The following is a 24,919-nucleotide window of genomic DNA, read 5'->3' as shown; positions in this document are numbered from 1 at the left end:
CTAGTTTTATCTATGTCATTAGTACCTACGTGGACCATGATCACTGGATCTTTACCCTCCCACTCCAACTTCCTCTGCAGCCCACATGAGATATCCCGAACCCGAACACCAGGGAAGCATCACAATCTTTGGGACTCTCGATCCTGGTCACAGAGAACAGTGTCTGTGCCTTGAACTATACTACACCCCCAATTACAACAATATTTCTCTTCTCATCCCCTCACTCGAATGGTTCCTTGTGGTCAGTCGGCTCATCCTCCCTGCAGTCCCCATTCCCATCTTCACAGGGAGCAAAACTCTTGAACCTGTTGGACAAGGACAGGGGCTGAGGGTCCTGTAGCTCTACCTCCTGGATCCCTCTACCCATCTCACATACAGCCACACCCTCCTGTCCCTGACCACAGGCTGAATTTAAGTTAGTTAACCTAAGGGGTGTGACTGTCTCCTGAAACACAGCGTCCAGGTAACTCTCCCCCTTTCTGATATGTCTCAATGTTTGAAGCTCAGACTGCAGCTCATCAATTCTAAGCCAGAATTCTTTTCCAGCAACCAACATTTACTGCAGGCATGGTCACTGGGAACCACAATGGGGTCCACCAGCTCTGTCAGGGTCTCTCTTTCTGTCAGTGTCTTGATATACATTTCAGTGTATATCCTGTTGTCGCGATCTGTTTCTATGCAGTTCTATCAGTGTCTGGGTCTCTGTATCAGTTTCTTTCTCTGTGTTTCTGTCAGTCTCTCTCTCTCTGTCTTTGTGCTTCCGACAGTCTCTCTCGCTTTGTGTCTGTCTCTCCCCCCCCCTCTCTTTGTTGCTGTTTCGTTTTTCAGATCTTTTCCCCATCTCTTTTTTTGTCTCTGTGCTGTGTGTGTCTGTGCGTGTGTGTCCGTGTCTTTGTCTCTCTCTCTCTCTCTCTATCTATCTGGATTTCTCATGGCTCTGTCTGTGTTGTTGTTAAGTGGTTGTGTGGACAATCCACACTACCCCATCTCTGCTCTCATGGATGGGAACATTGACAGAGCATACACTGTCAGAGACAGGAGCTCAACATAGAGTGATACCAATGCAATTAGCCCTGGTATCCTGAGAAACTGTGCTACAGGCCTGAGGGAGCTTCTGTCTCTGGTAGAAATCAGTAAGAAGTGTCATTGTCAGTAAGAGTGTAGCTGCCTCACCTCACCTTCAGAAAATTGCAATTCTTCCTCCAACACGTTGTTCAGATTTGTAACTCTCTTTCTCTCTCTCTCTCTCTCTCTCTGCAGAGCAAGAACAAAATGCTGTCCAGGAATCTCAGATCTCTCAAAGTGAGTCAGGAGAGGTGTCATGGGAACAAGCAGAACCCTCTGAGCTCAGCTTAGAGGTGGGGTGGGGGGGTCAAGGAGAGGGATGGGCAATGGAAAAGGGCTACTGAAGGTAGCAGCTGCTCTGAACTTCTCTGCAACTGCCTCCTTCCAGGGAGCGAAGGGTGACGTGTGTGGAATTCCTCAGTTGTGAGTGCCACAAATGCATTGGGATAGTGTCCGATGCCATTTTCTCCCTGTTCCCCCCCCAACAGGACGTAGCCAATGCTGTTGTCCAGGCGGTAGGATTCTGGAACACAACTGGGATTTCCCCCAGGTGCAGAATGCCTTTGACTGCACACACATGACACTGAAAGTGCTGTATGACAACACTGCTGAATTTTTCCACAGGACAGGGGTCTCGTTTCATTCCATTTATGTCCAGGTGATCTGTGTGATCGCTGACACCATGTTGGGGAGGTATGTGCCCACTATTCTGGCAACTGCCAGCTCTCTGACATCCTGGGACACTCTTATGTACCTGCTGTGTTGGAGATTCCAAGTGTATTACAAACCTAGTTACCTGGAGGTAGGGGCTATCCATTGTGAGCATGGCTCATGATATCATTGAGCAACCTGGAATATTAGCCCTTATTCCATGGGAGTTGGAGTATAAGAACAGGGCAATCTTACTGCCACTGGACAAGGTGAGATCACATCTGGAATATTCTAGAGCAGTTTTTGCCCCCTTATTTCAGAAAATGTATTATTTCAATGGAAGCAGATCAGAGAAGGTTCACTAGGATGATTCCCATTATGAGGGATTGTCTTATGAGTAAAGGCTAAATGGGTTGGGAGTCTACTCACTGTAGCTTCGAAGAATGAGAAGTGATCTCAATGAAACGTAGGATTTTGAATGTACGTTTTCTCGCTGAACTGGAAGATGTATTTCCAGATGTTTCGTTACCCTACTAGGTAATATCCTCAGTGGGCCTCAGGTGAAGCACTGCTGATAATTCCTGCTTTCTATATATATATGTTTGGGTTTTTTTTGGGTTGGTGATGTCATTTCTTGTGGTTTTGTCATTTCCTGTGGTGAAGTCAGTTCCTGTTCCTTTTCTCAGGGGGTAGTAGATGGGGTCTAACTTGATGTGTTTGTTGATAGAGTTCAGGTTGGATTGACAGGGTAAATGCTGACAGGATGTTTTCCCTCATGAGACAGTCTACAACCAGACCTAGTCTCAGAATAAAGGGGCACCAATTTAAGACTGAGATGAGGAGGAATTGCTTCTCTCAGCAGTCGTGAGTCTTTGGAACTCATTGCCACTGAGAGCTGTGGGGGCAAAATCCTTGTGTATATTTAAGGTTAAGATTGATAGATTCTTGATCAATCCAGGGATCAAGGGTTAGGGGGAAAGGGCAGGAAAGTGGATGTGAGGAATGTTGGATAAGCTATGAATGGCAGAGTGGGCTTAAGGGCCGAACAGCTTACTCCTGTTCCTGTTTCTCCTGGTCTCCATGTCATGACTGATGTGGAGTACAGCTATAATGTTGCTCATTGCTTGGTCCAGAGCCCTGCTGGAGCAAATGATCGGCCTGCTGAAGATGTGGTTCTGATCCTTGGACCGGTCTTGTGGGGGGAAGAGTGTCTTGATTCACAATGGGGAAATCTGGTTTCACGGAGTGGGGTTGAAGTCTGGCCTCTCTCGGTTTTGTTTGTGTGTTGTAAATACAAGCCCACGTTTGGCCTTGTCTGATTTGTTTACCTTAATGTGATGGTTCCCCCTTCTGGACAGTAACAAGCTGCAGGTCTACAGGGTGGGGGGGGGGGGGGGGGGGGGAGGGGGGAGGGGGGGTGGGGGGAGGGGGAAATGGGAGACTGGGGATGGGGAACTGGGCGACTGGGGATGGGATAATTCTGACTTAGAGTGTACTCAGACAGGTCAAAGCTATGGACAAATGGAGAGTGTGGGGTGATGTTTAAACAGCGACAAGGTGTATGAGGGTGTGTTGGCCCTGTCAGCTACGTGACCACCTTGCCTCAAGGCTAAAAACCTTCCATAAAACTCAGAACAAACTTCTAAAAACGTTCAGTGGAATATGCAGTGGGGACAAGTTGAATTCAAGTCCAATTGTTTTGTAACACATTTTGCAAATTGATAAATGAAGTTTTTTTTTACAATTGTATTGAGACATTTAAAGGTGGAATGTGCAGGAAATATATTATATCAATTACAGCTTCTGTGATTCCAGTTTCCCTTGGGCTAGATACCTGATGTTTAATGTATTGTCTCAATATGAAGGCTATTGCAATTGTATTGAGTGGGTCATGTTGTCTGGAGACAAGTTGGATTTTATTGCAAGTTCTGTCATCTTCAAGCTGAGGTGTTTTGTAATGCATTTTTACAAATGTCTTGAATAAAGTATATATTTTGGAAAAGAAATTCTTCAGGTATAGAGAAATGTGGATATCCTAATACATCGAAATTAGGGATGGGCAATAAATACTGCCGAGCCAGAAACACCCTTGTCCCACGAATGAATAAAAAAGGGAGCAAGAGTAGGCCATTTGGCCCTTCGAGCCTGACCCCCGCCATTCAATATGATCATGGCTGATCATCCAACTCAGTCCCCTGTTCCCACTTTCTCCCATGCTCTTTGATCCCTTTAGCATTATATCTATCTTCTTGAAAACATTCAACATTTTGGGCTCCAATGCTTTCTGTGGCAGAGAATTCCACAGGCTCACCGCTCTCTGGGTGAGGAAATTTTATCTCATCTCAGTCCAAAATCATTTACCCTGTACCTTCAGACTGTGACCCCTTGCTCTGGACTCCCCAGTTATCAGGAATGTCCTTCTTGCATTAACCCTGACTAGTCCTGTTAGAATTTTATAGGTTTCCATGAGATTCAAGCCCCTACTTTCAACAAACCCATCTTCCCCCCCCTCCACACACACACACACACACACACACACACACAAAGTCTCTCTCTTCAAATGTTAGTTCCACCATCCCAGGAATCAGTTTGGTATAACTTTTTCGTGAATCACGAGGTTAGAATGCAGGTACAGCATGTGACTAAAAGGATGAGTGGAATGCTGTCTTTTATTGCAAGGGAAATGGAGTACAAAGCACTTGTGAGATCACATTGGCATATTGTGTAAAGGGATTCTGTAAAGGTCGACTTGCAGGTTGAGTCCATGGTTAAGAAAGCAAATGTAATGTTGTCATTTACCTCTAGAGGGTTGGAATATAAAAGCAGCAATGTGTCCAATTTTGGACCCATACCTCAGGAAGGACATATTAGCACTGGAGCATGACCAGCCCAGATTCACATGGATGATCCCTGGAATGGTAGGCCTAACATACAATGAACAGCTGAGGATCCTGGGATTGTATTCGTTAGCGTTTAGAAGGTTGAGGGGAGATCTAATAGAAACTTACAAGATAATGCATGGCTTAGAAAGGATAGAAGCCGGGAAGTTGTTTCCATCAGGCGGGGATACTAGGACTCATGGGCACTGCCTTAGAATTAGAGGGGGAGACATTTCTTCAGCCAGAGAGCGGTGGGCCTTCGGAATTCATTGCCACAGAGCGCAGTGGAGGGTGAGATGTTAAATGTCTTCAAGGCAGAGATTGATAAATACTTGATCTTGCAAGGAATCAAGGGCTACGGGGAGAGTGCGAGTAAGTGGCGTTGAAATGCCCATCAGCCATGATTCAATGGTGGAGTGGACTCAATGGGCTGAATGGTCTTATTTCCACTCCTATGCATTATGGTCTTATGTTGTAGAATTTTGATGTAGGCTGGGATTATGAGGAAACGTTTGGGCAGCATGGTGGCCCAGTAGTTAGCACAACTGCCTCACAGTGCCAGGGACCCGGATTTGATTTGATTCCATCCTCGGGTGACTATGCAAACTTCTCACAGACATTCTCCCTGTGTCTATGTGGGTTTCCTCCAGATGCTCCAGTTTCCTCCCACAGTCCAAAGATGTACAGGTTAGGTGGATTGGCCATGCTAAATTATCCACAGTGTCCAGTGATGTACAGGTTAGGTGGATTAGACATGGGAAATGCACGGTTATATGGTAGGGGAATGGGTCCGGATGTAATGCTTTTCAGAGGGTCAGTGTGGACTCATTAGGCCGAATGGCCAGCTTCCATACTGTATGAAAGATTGGATATGAGTTTGGAAGAATGAGAGGTGAATCTTACTAAATCATGTAAGATCCTGAGGGGGATGTGACAAGATGGGTAGTGAAAGGATGTGTCCACTTGTGGCAGAGACTGGGATACTGTTTAATCACAAGGCATCTTCCATTTAAGATGGAGGTGAAGGGGAATTTTCCTCGTGGTGGGTTTCTTTGTGGAATTCTCTCCCCTGGAACACAGAAAAAGCTTGGATATTGAATAGCTTTTAAAGTTTAATTAGATTCCTGGTAGACCAGGGGGTTAAAAGGATATTGGGGGAGACAAGAAAGTGGAATGAAGACCACAATACGACCAGCCACCATCTTGAATGGTGGAGCAGATAGACGGGCTGAATGGCTTACTCTTGTTCCCTAACTTTGATTCCTTCTTTTGAAGCCCTTCTCATTGCACTCCTGTTGGTAATGGACTGTCAGCAGGCGAAAGATTCCTTCTTCAGCTGTGGCCAAGGTCATGAGAACGGGGGTTGGGGTCACAGAGATCTACAGCACAGAGAAAGGTTCATTGAGTCTAATTGGGGCACCTAATTGGGGTGGTGAGACCTCCTTTGAGAGTCCTTAGGCCCCATTGGAGACAAAACATCCCCTCCTCCTTGAAAGTTACCTCCTTTAATTATTCACCTTTAATCCCTTGAATGCTCATACCCGCAATCTGATTCCTGACCTTAGGCTGTGGATCCAGTAGGTGCTATCTCTCCTAGGCAGAGATTACCATGGTTTGCAGTTTTGGAGAAGATTTGTAGCTCAGAATAGCCAACAAGTCACCATGGTGATGAAACATCTGAGAACAAATCTACCAGCTCAGTGAGCAAACTTACAGCCAGATTACAGTGATGTCAGGCACCCCAGGAAAGGGCAGATGCTTTACCTTAAAGCTCTCAGTGTCAGCAGAAATCAAGATCATGGATAACGTGCTCCCTCATTGTTAGGAGGGAATGAACTGCGACACTCCATAAAATCGGACAGCACGGTGGCTCAGTGGTGGGCACTGCTGCCTCAGTGTGCCAGGGATCCAGATTCGATTCCAGCCACAGGCAACCGTCTGTGTGTGGAGTTTGCACATTGTTCCTGTGTTTATGTAGGTTTCCCCTGGGAAATCCAAAGATGTGCAGGTTAGGTGAATTAGCCATGCTATATTGCCCATAATGTCCAGGGATGTTTGGGCGGCACAGTGGTTCCGTGATTAGCACTGCTGTCTCAGTGCCAGGGACCTGGGTTCAATTCCAGCCTCTGGTGACTGTCTGTGTGGAGTTTGCACATTCTTCCCGTGTCTGCATGGGTTTCCTCCCCCAGTCCAATGATGCGCAGGTTAGGTGAATTGGCCATGCCAAATTGCCCAAGTGTTCAGGGATGTGTAGCTAAGGTGCATTCATCAGGGATAAACTTAAGGGAATGGGTCTGGATGGATAACTCTTCGGTGGGCCAGTGTGATCTTGTTGGGCTGAAGGGCCTGTTTCCACACTGCAGGGATTCAATTCTATTCTATGTGTAGATTAGGTGCATTAGTCAGAGGTAAATATAGAGTAATAAGGTAGGGGAATGGGTCTGGATGGGGTACTCTTCAGAACGTCGGTATGGACTAGCTGGGCCAAATGGCCTGTTTCCACACTATAGGCTTTCTATTCTGTTCTACAATCCACACCGCACTCACTGTTGTATTACCCAATTTACATACAGCGAGCTTGCACAAGGTTCTAATGCCCAGAAAATGAGATTTTTTTTTGTGAGATGCTGGTTGAGGGATCAATATTGGTCAAAACTCCCCTACTCATCTTCAAAATACTATCAAGGGATCTTTTACATCCACCTGAGAGAGAGAATGGAGCATTGGATAAGCACATCAGTTTAAAGGTATGTCCTGTACACAAAAAGCAGGTCAGACCAAACCAGCCAATTACCGCCCCATCACTGTACTCCTGATCACCAGTAATGTGATGGAAGGTGTCATCAACAGTGCTATCAAGCAGCACTAGCTCAGTGATGTCCAGTTTGGGTTCCACCAGGGCCACTCAGCACCTGAACTCATTACAGCCTTGGTTCAAACATGGACAGAAGAGGTTCCAGAATTCCAGAGGTGAGGTGAGAGTGACAGCCCTTGACATCAAGACCGCATTTGACTGAATGTGGCATCAAGGAACCTGAGCAAAACTGGAATCATCGGGTGTCAGGTGGCAAACTCTCTGGTGGTTGGTGTCATACCTGGCACATATGATTGTTGTAGTTGTTGGAGGTCAGTCATCTCAGCTCCAGGACATCTCTGCAGGAGTTCCTCATGATAGTATCCTAGGCCCAACCATCTTCAGCTGTTTCACCAATGGCCTTCCATCCATCATAAGATTAGAAGGGGGGATGATTGTGTCACCATCAGCAATGTTCAAGACCATTCATGATTCCTCAGATACTGAAGCAGTCTATGTGCAAATGCAACAAGATCTGGACAATATCCAGAGACTGGGTTGATAAGTGGGAAGTAATATTATACCACATAAATACCAAACAATAAGAGATGAACTAACCACTACCCGTTGATATTCAACTGTTTTACCATCACTAAATCCCCATTATCAACATTCTTGGAGTTATCATTGACCAGAAACTAAACTGGACTCACCACATAAGCATGGTGGCTACAGGAGCAGATCAGAGGCTAGGAATAGTCTGATAAATAACTCAAGTTCTGACTCCCCTTATGCCTGTCCACCAACTACAAAGCACAAGTCAGGAGCTTGATGGAATACTTCCCTCTTGCCTGGACGGGTACATCTCCAACAACACTCAAGAAACTTGACACCATCCAGAACAAAGCAGTTTGATAGGCAGCTCATCCACAAGCATCCACTCCCTCCACTAGATGCTCAGTAGCAGCAGTCTGTACCACCCACATGTACAGCAGAAATTCACCAAGGCTCCTTAGACCGTATTTCCATTTAGAAGGCCAAGGGCAGCAAATTTCGAGGAACAACTGCAAGTTCCCCTCCAAGGCACTCACCATCCTGACTTGGAAACATATCACTATTCCTTTAGTGTTGCTGGGTCAAAATCCTGGAATTCCCTCCCTATAATGGCATTGCGATTGGCACATGGACCACAGTGGTTCAAGAAAGCACCTCACTGAATGGCATCTTGGGATGGGCAATAAATGTTGGCCCAGTCAGTGAAATGCACATCCTGTGAATGATTGAAAGTAAAATCCGTGATGTATAACATTCCCTCAGTTCTGCATTCTTTAAATTCAAGTCTTGAAGTGAGATTTGAACCGCAATCTTTTGACTTTGATGTGAAAACTCAATTGTGCCTGTCATGCTCTGGTGTCATGGCTTAAGCAAAGCAAGCTTCTTCCACTGTGAAAGATGTTATCACTGAACTCAGCAAGGCCTTCAGATGAGTGCATCCAAATCTTCAACTACCTTAGGGTGGTGGTAGAGTTGTAGGGTGATAGGAGAATGCTGAGGCCAACTGACTCAAACAACGTGCTTATCTCAATTTTCATCTTCTATCAACCTTCACTATCGCAACCCAGACCCTCAGCAATAGGAAAAGGAGACCGTTCAGCCCCTCAAATCTATTCTGCCAATCAATTCCATCCACGGAGCTGAACACATATCTAACAAAATTACACCAACCTCATCATCATGAACTCATCCATTAATAGCAGCATTTGAATTTTAGACTTAGCACCCCCCAACACCTCTTCTGATCAGGTATCTAATATCGTAATATTCTAATCTTGAGGATGTACAATTCCACTCCTCAAAATGTAACCCTTTTATAATTTAACCTTTGTATGCTGGCATTATTCTGGAAAACCAACATTAGTCTCTGTTAAGGCCATTATATTTTTCCAACCTACTAACAGCAGTGTTACTTAAAGCTATTTTAGTTGATGCTTTTTTTTCTAAAACTGCTTTAACCATGGTCTTTTGCTCTTCCCATGCCCAACTAATCCAGAAGCTAAGAGTCTAACAAGTAACAAGGTCTCCATCTCAAGTTACAGCCACCTGCCAGGGTAAGTGACCATTTGGATATTATGTTTAACAGAAGTGTGAAACAGAATGTAATGCTATGAAACCAAACTCTTATATTCCAGATGTTCCCTCGGTTTACACCACTTTAATATCTCTCTTTCCGTCATTTCTTTCACCATTTATCCCTCTCCATCCCTGACCTAGCCCACGCCCTTCCCCACCTACCCTCCTTTCTCTCTTACCCTGCACCTTTTACTTTGGTCCTCTCTGCTACTATGATGGTTCAAGCTCCCTGACATCTAGGGCAGCACGGTGGGTCAGTGGTTAGCCCTGCTACCGCACAGCACCGGGAACCCAGGTTCAATTCCACCCTCAGGCGACAGCGTGTGGAGTTTGTGCATCTTCCGTGTCTGCGTGGGTTTCCTCCGGGTGCGCTTCCTCCGGGTGCGCGGCAGATTAGGTGGGTTGGCCATGGGAAATATAGGGGTGGGTCTTTCTCGGGCTGGTGTGTTCGCGATAGGCTGAAATGGCCTCCTCCCTCACTGCAGGGATTCTGTGATCTTCAATCCTGTCACAGCAGTCGCAAATGACTGTACAGGTTGTTTTAATCGTGGAGTCGGACCTGCAGCCTGGGTCTGCCGGCATTGGCTTACATTTTGATTTGAACTCAAGACACTCATAACTGAAAATGCTGTCCCATGGGGCCAGTTGGACTTGTCAGTGGTGTTGCGTTAATGGTTGCTGTTTGAAACAGACAACAGTAGTGCCTGTTTTTGTTTTATTTTAGCAGCAGACCCAGATTGTCATCTACACGGTCACCTAGTCGCGTTTCGTATCTGTCGGTCAAGTAACATCGCGTCTCCAATCCAATCCAACGTGATGAACAAGAGTTGGTGCATAACCAATCTTTCTAGTTTTTCTATTGAATGTATGTATAAATGGATTATGGAGCTTTACAATCAAATATCAGTCACACTCAACTATCCTTGTTGCTTGCTGATGCTTCCTCACGATTGCACCCAAGCTCCTGCTGACATTCTCTCCATCATGAAGATAGTGAGTGGACCAAGACAGCCAGAGTCAAAACACAACATTCCTGCTTTCTAACATGTGGGTCTCTTTTACTTGAAGAGCATGTTTATTGCCCAGGCAATGAGCAACACACTTCACAGCAGGAACTGTCATAATCAGAGGGTGACGAGAGTTTGTGTCCATTCTGCAGCAACTGTGATACTTGGGCCTGATAATGTACTAAATACTCAAAGCGTGCAGGAGACCAAAGGGAGCAGAAGTCGAGACCACAAGTCACTGAACATTAGCTAATAAAGAAATGTGAGGAACACAGAGCACTGGTGTTCAGAAGTTAGGATTGTAAAGCAGAGAAGCTAGACTTAAGGTTAACGCTTAGATTTTATGTTAGAATTGTTAAATTGTACTTATCAGGAATGTATGAATTAGTGGGGATGTATATATATTTTTTAAAGCTAACAGAAGTTAATAAGTTGATAGGAACATATTTGGGATCTCTGACTCCCTATCTGGCTTGATGAGTAGGCAAATTTTAAACGTTTGATTAGGCCACTGCTGGAATCGAGGCCTTTGAGATGATGCAAAGAATGTTCATTAGCATGGTTGCAGGGATGAGGGACTTCCATTCTGAAATTTGGACTGTTCCCCTTATAGCAAAAAGATGAACAGAGATCTGAAAGAGCAATTGAAAATAAGTATGGAGTAAATAGGATAAAAAAAGTTCAAAACTCATGGAAGTATTGACAGCAAGCAGCCAAAAATCAAAAGAAATTGATTAAAAACGCAAAAGTGAGATGAGAAAAAACATTTTCAGCCAGTGGGTGGTTAAGCTGTGGAATGCACTGCCTGAGAGTGTGGTGGAGGCAGCTTCAATTGAAACATTCTGAAGGGACTGAGACTGTTATTTGAAAAGGAACAATGTGCAGGGTGACAGGGAGAAGGCAGGAGAATTTCACTCAGCGAATTGCTCATTTGGACAGCTGGTCCAGTCAGGATGGGCAGAATGCCACTAATCCCTTACAATAAATTCTGTGAAGCATCTGGAGAGAAAGCAATATTATCTGAGAGCTGACTCGAATGGTGTAAAGTTTAGGTGAATACAGAGAAATTTACATGACATTTTGTAATATTGTCTGGAGAATGTGGGAATTTCAGGCTATGCCAGCATTATTACCAATCCCTAATTGGTGTTGAGTTGCCTTCTGCAGACCAGGTGCTGTAGGTACACCTATGATCACACAACATCTGATTATAGTCCAACAGGTTTATTTGGAAGCACTAGCTTTTGGAGCACTGCTCCTTCATCAGGTGGCTGTGGAGAATAGCTATAAATTGTATCTTACAATTTTATTCTCCACAACCACCTGAAGGAGCAGTGCTCTGAAAGCTAATGCTTCCAAATAAACCTATAACTAGGTGTTGTGTGATTTTAAACCTTGTACACCCCAGTTCAATACCAGTGTCTCCAAATAATGCTGTTAGGGAGGGAGTCTCACCCAGAACTGTAAGGAAATGATAGGGTCTGGTGATCCCTTGTACCTGCTCCCTTTCTCCTTCTCAGGGTTGAGGTTATAGGTTTGGAAGGTGCCATTGAAATAGTTGCTGCATTGCATCTTGTAGTTCGTTAGTTTTGCATCAGTAGCAGGGGAAGTGCCAATGGACAGGACTGTTTTGTCTTAAAGTTTCAAGTGTGTTGCTGGAGCTGCATCCATCCAAACTAGTGCAAAGTATTCCATCACATACAGGCGTGGATTTTTTTAAGAAATGGGGCACAAGTTCAAAGTACTGACGTGCAAAGAGACTTGAGAGTCACCTAGAAAGGGGACAAAACATTTGCAACAAGAACTCCCAGCTCAGCAAACAGAACCACAACAACGAGCACCCAAGCTACAAATCTTCTCACGAACTTTGAACAAATTTCTCAATGAAAAAGGAGGGGAAAGGAGGATTTATGGTAACAACCCACTAGTTCAGAAATAAATTGGAGCCATGGAAGGTCAGAGCTTTATTCAGCCTCACAAGGGATTACATTACGGTATGAGATAACAGCCAGTTTGTGTTTGACAGCACACAACATGTTGGTTCATACGGCTTTAGAAACAAGCTTGTATTTTGTGAAATCAAAGCAACCTCCTGTCAGACCAGAAATAATTGGCTGGAAACATTAACCTCTGCTCAGAATCCAAAAGGAATACACTGCACAGCTACAGTCAACATCTGTAAAATAGAAAAGAGAGAGGTCAGTAACTGTGAAAGATGCCTTTAAAAATGACTAAAGCACCTCCCATCTCCTATCACTGGAATCCCCACTTTTTTCAGTCTACACATTTGGTCTTGCCTTTCTATGGGCCACATTAATGCAATAGCACCATTTCAAAAGAGACAATTAGCTAATCATAGAGCTAAACACAAAGTGTGAAGACATCTATTTTCCTTTATTAGCATTGCTACAATTAATCTCAATTATTGCCCAGTTTTGTTTTAAATCTCACATGCCCTCAATTTATTCTTCAGTCAGCTGTAGGGTGACTAGATGAGGGAACAAGATAGAAATTACACAACCAGGTATAAAGCTCTATTTCCTGGACAGCTAATGGTGAAATCTGTTCAGTGAGAGGCAGGACACATCAGAGCGTTTACTTGGAGTGTCATGGTGAAATCAACATGTAAACAGTGTCATCATGAACATCCTGCTGCTGAAAATTAACAAGTGGATAAATTCAAACAATTTCATTCCATTCACTTACCATGTTGATGGCGATCACAGCCTCCATGCCCAGACTCCATCTGCCAACATGAAAGAATTATTAGGGCTCATGCCTTCATATCAACAACTGATCACATCCTTCCCCTAAAGTGACCTTCAGTCTAATCTGGATTATTCTGCACCCTAGCCTACACCCCCCGAAAAAACGTTTGAAAGCAGATACAGGTGAATCCAGATGAACGGGAGGTAATGCACTTGGGCAGGACAAACAAGGCATAGGGATACATGATGAAAGGGAGGACGATGGGAAGCACCAAGTATCTGAGGGACCTGGTCTGCACTTACACCCATCCCTTGAGTAGGGGAACAGGTAAATCAAGAGGTTAAGACAGCGTATGATATACTTGTCCTTATTAGCTGAGGCATAGAAATTAAGAGCAGGAAGGTGATGCTGGAACTATATAAAATGTTGGTTACGGAACAGCTAGAGTTGCATGCAGTTCTATATTCCTATAATGGAATCCATATTACAGGAAGGATGTGATATCACTGGACAGGGTGCAGAGGAGATTTAACAGGATGTTGCCTGGTCTGGAGAGTTTCAGTTTTGAAGAGAGATTGGACAGACTGGGGTTGCTTTCCTTAGAACAGAGGAGATTTGAGATATATAACATTATGAGGGGCATAGACAGGAAGAAACATTTCTCCTTGACGGAAGGATCAATGACTCTGGAACATAGATTTAAGGTCAAAGGCTGAAGGTTCAGAGGAAATATGAGGAAAAATGTTTTCACCCAGAAGGTGGTGGGAATCTGGAACTCTGTCTGTGAAGGTGGTACAGCCAGAAACCTTCAGAACATTGAAGCAGTATTTAGATATGGACTTATGATATCAAGTGCTAGAAAATGGGATTAGTATAGTTAGGTAGTTGTTTCTGACAAAGACTTGGTGACGACACTAGGTCCGGGCTCTATTTACTTGCATTCATGCCTATTTTAATCATTCCCAAGGGACATGTGTGATAGGGTTATCTTGACCTCGCCAAAAGGATTCACTAAGGCTCCAAACAATTCCAGAACATTCAGTTCAAATGGTCAGAGCACAGAATGGAATGGAAGGGTCAGGTGCACTTCCTCTGTTTAAAATCATCCTCATTTCTTACAGCAAAAATAATGGTCTCAGCAAATTCTGTTCAAAGTTTAAAATGTATCCACCTGCACAAGATGAGTGCTATGAGGCAGGACATCAAAAAGAGAACAAAGAATGGCTCTCCACTAGGTGGAGCTAATTGTGTGCCCATGTGCACTGGTTCCGTCTTTGGCTGCTCGGTGTTCATTTGTTTATGAATACACCTCAACTCTGAAGTTGCTTGGGATGTTTTCAGTTTTAACAAGGTAGTTAAAAAGATTTTTTTTGTTTGTGTAAGGGAATCAGAAAATCCCTTTAAGTCACTCACCACTCTGACTCAGAAAAACAGTTATTTCTTCAGTGTCACTGAGTTAAGTGTCATACCACACAAAATGGACTGTGATGGTTCAAGAAAACAGAGCACCACCACGTTCTCAAGGGCAACTAGGGATGGAAAATAAGTGCTGGCCCAGCCAGCAACAGCCACATCTCTGATCAAACTTAAATAGGAGTTAGTTGTTTTAAATGTTCCTTCCCTCAACTTCAATCAACAATTATACCAGGTCAAGGAAATTACAATCTGTGACAGAAAGCATTTGGAATTCTGCTCGGCTTCCTTTGGAGCAGCAGATTTACAGTGCTCATCGAGCCAGTGTTCTGTCATTGACAGTTCTGAATGGATCACAAAATAAACAAGACTTAGTATCAGCACAGCATGACAAACTATTTGTTCAATGAATAGTTGGTTTACAGAATGATGTTTCTGCACTGGGAACTGAATGGTAAATTTGGAGATTAACAAATCTATTTTAGATAGTTTCTGTAACTGGTCACCGGCAATATAAATTATTTCAAAGACCAAAAACTATTCTTTAGAAACAATTAAGCACCAATCATGATGCATCCACCACATACATCCCTAGTTCCAAACAAGGAGTGTCTGTCTGTACACTGTTTACTCAGTCAGACTGAAGATTAAAAAGGTCCCAAGGATCGAGTTCAGATCATTATATATTACTTTGCATTAAGGTTTTTTTCTTCATTCATGGGATCTGGGGTTATCATTAACACCAGCATTTTTGTACATCCTCATTTACCCTGGAGAAGGTACTAGTGTGCCTCAGTTTTGAACACAGTGGTTCACATGGTGTAGTAACACATACAGAGTTGCAAAAGGGGAAATGACAGGATTTTGACCCAGCGATAGTTAAAGAATGTCTACATGATGGATGGAGATTATTGAGCATTGCTGAAGCTACACTAAACAATGCAGTGCAAAATATTCCACAGCAAATTTGACTTGCACCTTGTAAATTGTGAACAGGATTTGTGGAGTCAGGACATACAGTATTCCCAATCTACTGACCTGCTCTACCTGTGTGATTGGTGCAATCACATGTCTAGTCAACAAGGATGATATGGGAGAATGTTCAGGGGTAGTTAGATCTCCATGTCTGTGATGGTAATCACTTTTCATTTGGGGGACACAATTGCTGCTTTCCATACTGAGTTGCAAATGATACCAAAAACCAACTAACCACTATCAAACATTCCCATTTCTGACTTTATGATGAAGGAAAGGCCATTGATGAAGCAGATGAAGATGATTGGGCCTCACGTACACAATAAGCAATTCCTGCAACAAAGCCTAGAATGTGCTTAAATAACTAGCCTCACATCCACAATCATCTTTTGTGTTCGGACTCAGACTGGTGTTGAGCTTTCACCTCGAATCCGACTGACTTCAATTTTAGTAAGCTCCTTGTGGCTGCGTTCTGTCAAATGCTGCCTTGATAACAAGGGCAACCACTCACTTCACTAAGAAGAGTGATGAGCAATATAAGCAGCTTGGAGTAAAGCCATATTTCTTGAACAGCTGATGGTAAAATCTGCTCCCAGTGAGTTGCAAGACACATCAGAGCATTTACTTTGAACCTCATGGCGAAATCAACATATAAAAACAGGGTCATCATTTGCACTGTGCTCCTGAATATTAAACAGCAGAGATATTGTACTGGGGGTCCCTGATTTACAAACTTACGAATTAACAACATTCATACTTTAAAATGAATAAGGGATCTTATTTGTAAGACCTGATATGCCTTGTGTTTACAAACAGCCATTTTATATTGTACTGCACTGTGTTCTGATTGCGTACAAATTAATTTATGAACTTACACAAAAATGAAACCTGTTCATAATTCCCAACTGTCTGTATTGCAGAAATTCTGTTGTATTCAGAGTTTACTTACCATACTGTACAGACCACACGCTCCCTGCCCAGACACGCTCTGTTAACAACATTAAATAATCATTAATATCCAAATCATTTTATCATTAACTGAGCACATTCTGTCTCCTAAGCTGAACTCCAGTCCAAGGAAACAGGAAGGGAGCATACACCTTGTATCTTCCTACGATTAAAAAAAAGTGTGAAAAGCACTTTTCTTTAAAGCATTTCTCATTTCTTAAGAGGAAAAACTGGTCTCAACAATTTAATTTTTAAAATTTGCATCATTTTGCTGAGAATTACAGGGGATAGTGGACATTACCAGATAGACAAGGAACAAAATAGGAGACTCCTGTGGGTAGGGTTAATCCCTGTTTGGAGTATTGTTATCCTGCACACAGCAACAAGTGGGCACAGACAACAACTGTTTTGTGATTTTAAATTGTGAAGGTTCAAGAAGCAAGAATTGGAGGGGGTGAAGGAGAGTTGAGAGAGCGGGAGCAATGAGGTTATGGTGGGAATTGAAGGTAAAAGGATGAGAATCAAAAAGTAACAAAAATTGAACACTGCAGGTGAGGTGGCACCAGCCTATTGGCAAATATTCTCTAAGTATTAAATCATGTCTCAAAGATTCTTGTGGTGGGGTGGTAGTGTCTCTAACCTCTAAGCCAGGAGGTCTGGGTTCAAGTCCCACCTGTTCCAGTGGTGTGAATTAACATGATTTCAGATATTTTCTATTTGATTGTGTTCAAACATGTCTCAGTTACCACACCCCTCAACCCTAAATAACTGTCAACACCCAACTTGTGCACCTAGTTTAGCCCACAACAAGCCAGCAGTTCTGTGGACAGAGCGGCTGCAGATTCAGCTATGTATCACCCTACAGAACAGATCAACCTTGACAAGAGGATGTCCAACACTTGTCAATAGACAGAGCTGAAGGAGCAAACAATGCAAGGTCAGACCATTGACTAAAATAAAGCACTTAGCTGCACAATTTTCCCTGCAATTCTATACAACTCAGAACGAGGGGTAGACTATTCAGCTCCTCAAGCTTATTCCACCATTTAAGTAGATCATGGCTGACTGCAATGCCACTTGCTGGCCTTGTTTCCAACATCTTCAGTAACCTCACCTACCAATCCCGCATCAAACTCACTTTTAGATCTGCCAAATTAATGGTTTGTCAGAAGTTTGTGACTGTTCAATCCAGGAATGAGTTTGAACAAGTGATCAGTTAATCAACCAACAACTTTTAAATATTCATTTTCTCAACCTCAGTAAGTCAGGGAAAGGCATATGCAAACGGACGCTGAAATAGTTTGAGAGTCAGCACAGAATTCCTCAGAGCAGCAGATTTAGTGAAAGTGTTCACTTATCCAGCCTGTTCTCAGTCATAAACAAGAGTTAACTTCAGCTCTGCGCAGTTGAGGAAGTTGCTTTATTTCATCTTTGACCTATGATTGTTCATTGTGAACTGACTGGGCGTGTTAGAGTAAGTAAATCTTTTCAAAGCTTGGTCACTGTAAATTGAAATCACTTTGAATACAAAGGTTATTTACAAAGGTTATTTACAATCACTCACATTCACAGCACAGCCATCCTCAGTCATAAAACACTTATTTTTAAAACTTAAACAACCACTCAAAGTATTGAGTTAAAAATCATACAACACCAGGTTATAGTCCAACAGGTTTATTTGGAAGCACTAGCTTTCAGAGCGCTGCTCCTTAATCTTTTAGAATGACCATGTTGGTTTCAGTTCTTTCATATGCAAATCCCAGAACTTTTTTTGATGTTACATTCTCAAGTGATTTCCTGGCATTTATATATTTCCACAACCACTCGACATAGGAGCAGCGCTCTGAAAGCTAGTCCTTCCAATTAAACCCGTTGGACTATAAGCTGGTGTTGTGTGATTTTTAACTTTGTACACCCCATCTCCAAATCATTCTCAAGAGAACTTTAACAATAGGTGCCATATCAGCTCAGAAGGTGAGATTAAAGTCTGTCTGTACTCTAGTATTCAGACTGATTCGAAATTTCTAAAAAAGGGATTTAAAGAATCTTACATGGATTCAGGCAGTTTTTGAGCAAAATAAAAAGGAAGTCTACAAATACAAATTCACCCCACAAACTTTGGGGGTGTGAGTGGGTGGGTGGTGATTGACCTATGAAAGAACTGAAACCAACATGGTCATTCGAAAAGATGAGTCTTTTTCAATATTTCATTTCATCAGTTGCATCACACTGTAAACATCTGCCATTAAATTCTGTGTCTTATGATCTTATACTCTACAACCACCTGACCGTAGGTGTACTGCTCCGAAAGCTATTGCTTCTGAATAAACCTGTTGGACTATAACCTGGTGTTGTGAGATTTGTACACCCTAGGCCAACACCAACACCTCCAAATCAAAATATTGATGCTAAATGGGGATAACTCACTCACAAACAGGCAGAAGCAATGTATCAACTTTATTCCTAAGAGAATATTCCCTGCAGTTATTTATAGAATGATTATACATCAGAGAAAGTGTGATGTAAGGTACAGTTTAAAGACTAAAATTCAATTTTTTGAACAGCTAATTATGAAATCAACTTCGTGAACTGCAGGACATATCAGAGCGTTTACTTTGAGTCTCATGGTGAATTCAACATGTAAACAGTGTCATCATTCAAATCCTGCTGCTAAAAATTAACAAGTCCAAAACGCACTCCTGTCTTTTGCAACCATAAAAAGAATTCCATTGCATTCAAAAATCACTCACCATATTCAAATGGTCACCGGGTCCATATCCAGTTCCTGTCAACAACATGAAATAATTATCAGCGTCCAGATCATTGTTACCAACTGACCACATTCTGCATCACAAATTCTAATTATCTGAAAACCCACCGAAAGATGCATCAGAGCATTTACTTTCAAGATCAGTAACATCACATTTCCCAATAACCATCATTTGCATCATCTGCATCATCCAATTCAATCACTACAGAGTCCGGGCACTAAAATAATGCTAAAGGAACAACAGTGGTACTCTCACCTTTAATGGTGTTAAAACACTGACGTCAGTGGGAAGGCACCATTCCAGTTTTCCCTCAATGAAACACCATTATTGTCATTGTGGTGTTAGTTAGGGAGCTCCAGGATTTTCATCAAGCAACGAATGAGGAGCGGCAACGCATCTTAGAAGTGAATATGATGTTGCTACCATCCCTGTTACTCACATTCTCCTAGTTAGCACAAATGCCAGGTTTGGAGAGTTTCTACAATCCATCTTCTACATAGTACTTTGCAGTTGAAGCATACCAATGTGAGAGGGAATGCACAATGCTTGATCCACTGGACTGTTCTGAGAGTGCGTTGTTGAAGATGCAGTCAACTAGACAAGCAGAGAGCATGGCGTTAACACTGGAATATTAGTGAAGTTAGTGACTTATTTAATCAATGTTTCCTCATAGCCACTTCTGGTCCATCAGAACCACCCCCACCCCACAAAAAAAAAACTCCTTCAAATCTTATCCTGCTAAACTGCGGAACTCCTAACTTTCTTACTCATATATTGCCTCCTTTTCACATTGTCTCTTTCCTCTTCAAATATCTCTCATCACAACTCAAGAAATATACACTCAACTCCCGCAGCATCTGCCAATTTTCATATGTTGTTGCCTCAAACTTGTGCTCATCTTTCCCAAATTCTACATGTGAATCCTTCCAATCAAGTTTGTGATTTGCCACATTTTTGAAATGACTGTTATCCAAACGCATCCAACATAATGACCAAAGTAAATTGTTTTTTCTCATCTACCACAACATCCTCCTAAAACACCTCTCCACTGGTATCCAGCTGGGAGCTCATGGGCTGTTCTCATTGTCCCAATTCTATGGATGCGTTTGTAGCCAAAAAAAGCCAATGAATTTAACCTTTATTCCCCCTTCAACTAATAGTTATTGAACAGCACCTTAAAAAAAAACCCTTCCATCCAAAAGAACAAAGGCAGATATATGGGAACACCACTACCTGCAAATTCTTCTACAGCGCATCATCCTCCACCACCTTCAAACAGAACCCAGCAGAGATATATTTCCCTCCCCACCCCAACAGCCTTCCAAAAAGACCATTCCCTCCATGACTCCCTCGTCAGGTCCACACTCATCACCAGCCCACACCCCTCTCCGGCCACCTCTACATGCCAATGCAGGAGGTGCAAAACCTGCGCCCACACCATTCCCCTCACCTCTGCCCAAGGCTTTTCCACGTCTGTCAGAAATTCACCTGTAGTTCTGCCAATGTCATAGATTAGATTAGATTACTTACAGTGTGGAAACAGGCCCTTCGGCCCAACAAGTCCACACCAATCCGCCGAAGCGCAACCCACCCATACCCCTACATTCACCCCTTACCTAACACTACAGGCAATTTAGCATGGCCAATTTACCTGACCCGCACATCTTTGGACTGTGAGAGGAAACCGGAGCACCCGGAGGAAACCCACGCAGACATGGGGAGAATGTGCAAATTCCACACAGTCAGTTGCCTGAGTCGGGAATTGAACCCGGGTCTCAGGCGCTGCGAGGCAGCAGTGCTAACCACTGTGCCGCCCACAGTCATCTACTGCATCCGCTGCACCCCAGTGTAGTCTTCTCTACATCGGGCAGACAGAATGCCTACTTGCGGATCATTTCAGAGAACATCTGTGGGACACCCACACCCACCAACTCCACGGCTGAACACTTCAACTCCCCCTCCCACTCAGTCATGGACATGCAACTCCTGAGCCTCCTCCACCGCCAAACTGTTACCACCAGACACCTGGAGGAGGAACACCTCATATTCCACCTTGGGACTCTGCAACCAAACGGAATGAATGTGGATTTCAACAGTTTCCTCATTTCCCCTCCCCCCACATTATCCCAATCCCAAACCTCCAGCTCAGCATCACCCTCCATCACTACCCCCTTTGACCTTTCACCGACTCCCTCACCTTCATCCACCTATCGCTTTCCCAGCTACATACCCTCTCCCCCCAAACCCCCTCACATTTATCTGTCAGCCCCCTGGCCCACAAGCCTTATTCCTGTCGAAGGGCTGCTTGTCGGATGCTGCTGTGCTTTTCTAGCACCACACTCTCGACTCTGGTGTCCAGCCCTCACTTTCTTCTGGACAATCTTGGTGTCAGATTTGACTCTGAGAGGAGCTCCAAGCCTCACAGAACTTTCTCTCTGACCCTGAGCCTTTCCATTTGGGATTCCCCGCTATCCAAAGACTTGTGGAACGCCGCGCCTGCGCAACACCACGGCGGGCCGGTCGTGCCGTGCCGCGCCTGCGCAACACCACGGCGGGCCGGTCGTGCCGTGCCGCGCCTGCGCAACACCACGGCGGGCCGGTCGTGCCGTGCCGCGCCTGCGCAACACCACGGCGGGCCGGTCGTGCCGTGCCGCGCCTGCGCAACACCACGGCGGGCCGGTCGTGCCGTGCCGCGCCTGCGCAACACCACCGCGGGCCAGTCGTGCCGTGCCGCGCCTGCGCAACATCACGGCGGACCGGTCGTGCCGTGCCGCGCCTGCGCAACGACACCCAACGGGAAAAAAACCGCGGCCAACAGTCCCACAGCTTTCTCTCAAATGTAATCCCCGAGGTCGCAATCAACACCGGAGCCGGAGGTTGTCTCTCCTTTTCCCGCCCCCAAACCTTAACAGCCGACACCCGCACAGAAAATACGCGAACTAACAAAAACCCTCGCCTCCTGAGGTAAAAGGAGAATTCGCGCAAGGCAACAGAATCGGTCGCACTTGGATTATTATAAACTGCTATTTTAAATATAAGTACTACCTGAGGACGCGGTTTCACTTCAGTCTGTTGAACTTTTTTTTAACCGAATACGTACCGAGCGAGGGACAGCGATTCATTACCGCCATGTTGAAGCGCGAGAGCAGTAGGGGCGGTCCCTCTGCCCCATAGGTCACGTGGTATGCGTCAAGACGTCACAGGCCCCGCCCCCAGCTGAGCTCAAGAATGAATGAACGCCTCCCGAGGAAGTGAAATTGCAGCTCATTCATTTACGCATTCCCTCGGTCAATATTTCCTTAAATGGTATCTGTTCCGAGTTGCGAAGGATGGGTCCGGACTCCAAGTAGTTGGACCTTCTCCTATCATCCGTCCTTCGTGATTTGCAAGTAAAAACACTTTTCTCCATAAGATCACCAGGACGTGGTCAGCACTGAACCTCCTTGAGAGAGAAAGGGAAGTGGATCCTGTCGGGTGGATGCCTGAGCAGACGTTGCCAGAACTTTCCTACAGTCGCCAAGGTTCGTGGTGGGTAGGTCACTGCCTGTTAGTTCCTTCACGTATGCCCAGACTCTGCATGTTGTCCTTGAAGTGACTGTGCTGGTGAAGAGACTGTCACTCATCTGCAATGTGCTTTTGCAAAGACGGTTTGGAGAGGGATGCAATGGTTTTTGTGGAGGTTCATCCCGAGCAGCTCTGTGACACAGGACTCTGTGCTGTACGGTATGTTCCCCAGAACGCATACTGAAACAAACATCAATTGCGCTTGGAGGACCATCAACTTGTTGAAAGACACACTTTGGTCTGTCTGAAACTTGTTGATCTTTGAGTGCAAAGACTTGCCCTCAACCGATTGTTGCAAACTGGCACATTCCGATGTCCAGGACTAGGTCTTGGGTGATGCACTAAAGCTTGGGCAGCTTTAGTGGGTATTGAGAGGTGTTAAAAAGGCAGGCAGCACTCCAGATAGAGAAGTCACCAGGCACTCACGGCGTATACCTGAGACTGCTGAGAGAGGTAAGGGAACAAATCATGGAACCATTCTCAAATATGACACCATTGTTTAAGAAAGGGGCAAAGGCTAACCTAGGAAATGACATCATTGCTTAACTTGACATCAATAGTGGGAAACCTGATGGAGGAATAAGGTAAATATACACTTAGACCAAAATAGACAGTCAGTATAGCTTTTTCAAGTCCATGTCATACTTGACAAATTTAATTGACTTATTTGAGGTGGATGAGGGCAGTGCAGTGGATAGTGTATATTTGAACTTCCAGAAAATGCTTGATTTGGTGCCACCTGGCAGATCGGTAAGCAAATTAGGAATGGTTGGATTGACGGGTCCTTGGCAGTATGGAATTGAATGTGACTAAATGATAAGATACGAAGGGAATTTCTCAGAGTGGAGAGGAGTTGAAAATGGTATTCCCCAGGGATTGGTAATGGGACCCTTGACTTTTCAGCTTTGTATGAATAAGTTGGAGAGAAATGTTGAGGGTGACTGGCTTGGTGGGATTTGCACCGATTTTCCCAGAACATTAGGCTCGGTCTCTAGATCACTAGTCCAGTAATACAGCAATATGTCACACAGTGCTTTCTTGCCTTGGTCTTCTTTCCAAGCCAAACAACCCCAACTTCCCAATCTTTCCTCACAACAAAAGCTACTCATCTCTGGAACCATTCTTGTCAAACTCTTCTGTAATCTCTCCAATGTGTTCCATGTGTTATAATGTGGCATCCTGAACTATACACAATATGCCAGCTGAGGTCTAACTTGTGTATTATACTAGTTCAACTTAATTTCCCTCCTCTATGTCCCTGTTAATAAAGCTTGGGATTCTGTATGCTTTATTAACCGTTATCTCAACCTTTCTTACCACCTTTAATGACTTGAACACTCTACACACCCTTTAATGTTGTCCCCTTTGTTTTATATTGCATCTCCATGATCTTTTAATGTATGTCCTCACACTACTTCACATTGAACTTCATCTCAAATTAACTTCAACTCAAATGGAAAAAGCGAAGTATTTGCACCCTTCTCCTCATAATATGTTCTGTTCCATTACTTGAATGGAGAGCATCAAAAGGTGTGAAAACAAAATACTGTCGATGCAGGAAATCTTAGATGAAAACAGAAAGTGCTGGGCATATTCAGCAGGTCTGGTAGCATCTGTGGAAAGAGAAACAGAATTAATGTTTCTGGTTGAATATAACTGCTCAAACTGAAGCAGGGTAAAAATGTGATGGCTTTTATGCTGTTGAAAGTGGGGAAGGGGAGGAAGATCGAACAGGGTTGTCAGGTGTGGTTTAGAGAGTGAAAAAGATTAAATGACAAAAATGTCATGGAAAAAAAGACAAAGGAGTGGTAAAGGTTGTAATAAAGAGGCAAAGCATTGGTCCAGAATAATGGCAGAATCACAAACAGCACTGTCTGAAACAAACAAAAAGCAAGATTCAAACTGGTCACGTGGCAAAATGGAGAAAGAGAAAATGGTCAGAAATTGTTGAACTCGATGTTGAGTCAAGAGGTCTATAAAGTGCCTCATTAGAGATGAGGTGCTGTTTTCAGC

General features: G+C 43.9%; 1 protein-coding gene and 1 long non-coding RNA gene across 4 annotated transcripts in view; one reads left to right on the top strand and one right to left on the bottom strand.

Annotated features, from left to right (window-relative positions):
* Nucleotides 1–12,477: 12,477 nt before the first annotated feature.
* LOC132818641 (uncharacterized) lies at nucleotides 12,478–22,516 on the bottom strand. Of its 2 annotated transcripts, none has more exons than XR_009645005.1 (6): nucleotides 22,443–22,516; nucleotides 19,598–19,936; nucleotides 19,322–19,356; nucleotides 16,573–16,611; nucleotides 13,233–13,272; nucleotides 12,478–12,702 (listed from the first exon to the last, which is right to left on the bottom strand). It is a non-coding gene; the product is annotated as an uncharacterized LOC132818641 (long non-coding RNA). The 2 variants fall into 2 exon arrangements; XR_009645004.1 differs by having other exon boundaries at nucleotides 22,388–22,500.
* Nucleotides 22,517–22,644: 128 nt separating this feature from the next.
* The window catches only part of LOC132818933 (2-5A-dependent ribonuclease-like), a 50,239-nt gene continuing 47,964 nt past the window's right edge, over nucleotides 22,645–24,919 (top strand). The window contains exon 1 of one of the 2 annotated variants that reach the window (XM_060830070.1): nucleotides 22,645–22,863. The gene's annotated coding sequence lies outside the window, so the exon portion shown is untranslated. Of the gene's footprint in view, nucleotides 22,875–24,919 lie in introns of both variants that reach the window. The other variant, XM_060830069.1, reaches the window with a different exon arrangement.

Source organism: Hemiscyllium ocellatum, chromosome 9, assembly GCF_020745735.1.
Source record: "Hemiscyllium ocellatum isolate sHemOce1 chromosome 9, sHemOce1.pat.X.cur, whole genome shotgun sequence".
In the NCBI taxonomy this organism is placed as follows: domain Eukaryota; kingdom Metazoa; phylum Chordata; class Chondrichthyes; order Orectolobiformes; family Hemiscylliidae; genus Hemiscyllium; species Hemiscyllium ocellatum.
This window is presented reverse-complemented; position numbering and strand designations above follow the sequence as displayed.